The following is a 1,100-nucleotide window of genomic DNA, read 5'->3' on the forward strand; positions in this document are numbered from 1 at the left end:
TGGTTGGATGGCATCACCAACTCAATAGAAATGAGTTTGCAAAAACTCCAGGAGATAGTGAAGGACAGGGAAGCCTGTCATGCTACAGTCCATGGGGTTGCAAAGAGTTGGACATGACTGAGAGACTGAACAGCAAGAGTTGCATGGTTGGGTTTGTGGACTGAAACACTCTCTCTCTTCTGACCATGGCAAGAGGCAGAACACAGAAGCTCAGAGGGACAGAGTGTCTCCTAGGTACTTCCCTCACTACACCTCACGTCTGTGTATCAGGTCATACTTGCTGACTTTTCTCAGCCAGAAATAACCTCTGTCCAGTTTCATGTCTGGTCTCCTGAACTGGACCCATGGGAGAGGATGGGTGGATGTACAGATCAGTCCTTGGCTAGTGTCCTGGTCCCTCCCCTACACTGCTCTGACCTAATGGGATTTGCCCCTGCAGGCTACATTTTCCAGATATCTTTATTAGCTGGCCTCCCACTAGTTTCAGTTAGTTAGTCAAATGCTGGAGATTAAAATCAAGGAAGACGTGCTCACGATTCAGCAGCACAGATATTAAAATTGGAATGATACAGAGAAGATTAGCATGGCCCCATGCAAGAATGACACACAAACTCATGAAACATTTCGTATATTTTGGATTAACTGTCCCAAGAAAGTAGAAGAGGGCCCTTTCTGTACCAAGAGGTGACTTGAATTTACATGTTGAATGCTGTAATCAAGAACAAATAACTAGGCTCTACAAATTAAACCATCCTGCTTTCTCTTTAAAAAATACATCAAGGAAGAAAATGTAAAATCCAGGGTATTTATTTCTTCCTCTCTCTTTGCATTGTGCAACCTCTCCGACAGTGACTGCACCCCACCTCTGAGCTTCTCCCAAGAGAGAAGACGTGCCATGGTTTTGGAGTATCTATTCACAGGAGACAAACTCCAGCTGCTCATCCTGGGGTCTATTTATCTCCTGCCTCATTACCAGTCTTGGGGTTCATCCCAGATCTTTCATTCTTGTTTCACTTCCCAAGCATCCCCATTCCCCTTTAGTCTGAAATGTATTTCCTTGTGCAATCGTCAATTTGTAGACCTGAGTTATTTTGATGTTA

At 44.2% G+C, this 1,100-nt stretch overlaps 1 non-coding gene across 1 annotated transcript; it reads left to right on the forward strand.

The window, feature by feature from the left end:
* Positions 1-526: 526 nt before the first annotated feature.
* Positions 527-634, forward strand: LOC120873380. Its single transcript, XR_005723453.1, has one exon. It is a non-coding gene; the product is annotated as a U6 spliceosomal RNA (small nuclear RNA).
* Positions 635-1,100: the final 466 nt, after the last annotated feature.

The sequence above is a fragment of the Oryx dammah genome, unplaced genomic scaffold, assembly GCF_014754425.2.
Source record: "Oryx dammah isolate SB20612 unplaced genomic scaffold, SCBI_Odam_1.1 HiC_scaffold_13, whole genome shotgun sequence".
Taxonomy (NCBI): Eukaryota; Metazoa; Chordata; class Mammalia; order Artiodactyla; family Bovidae; genus Oryx; species Oryx dammah.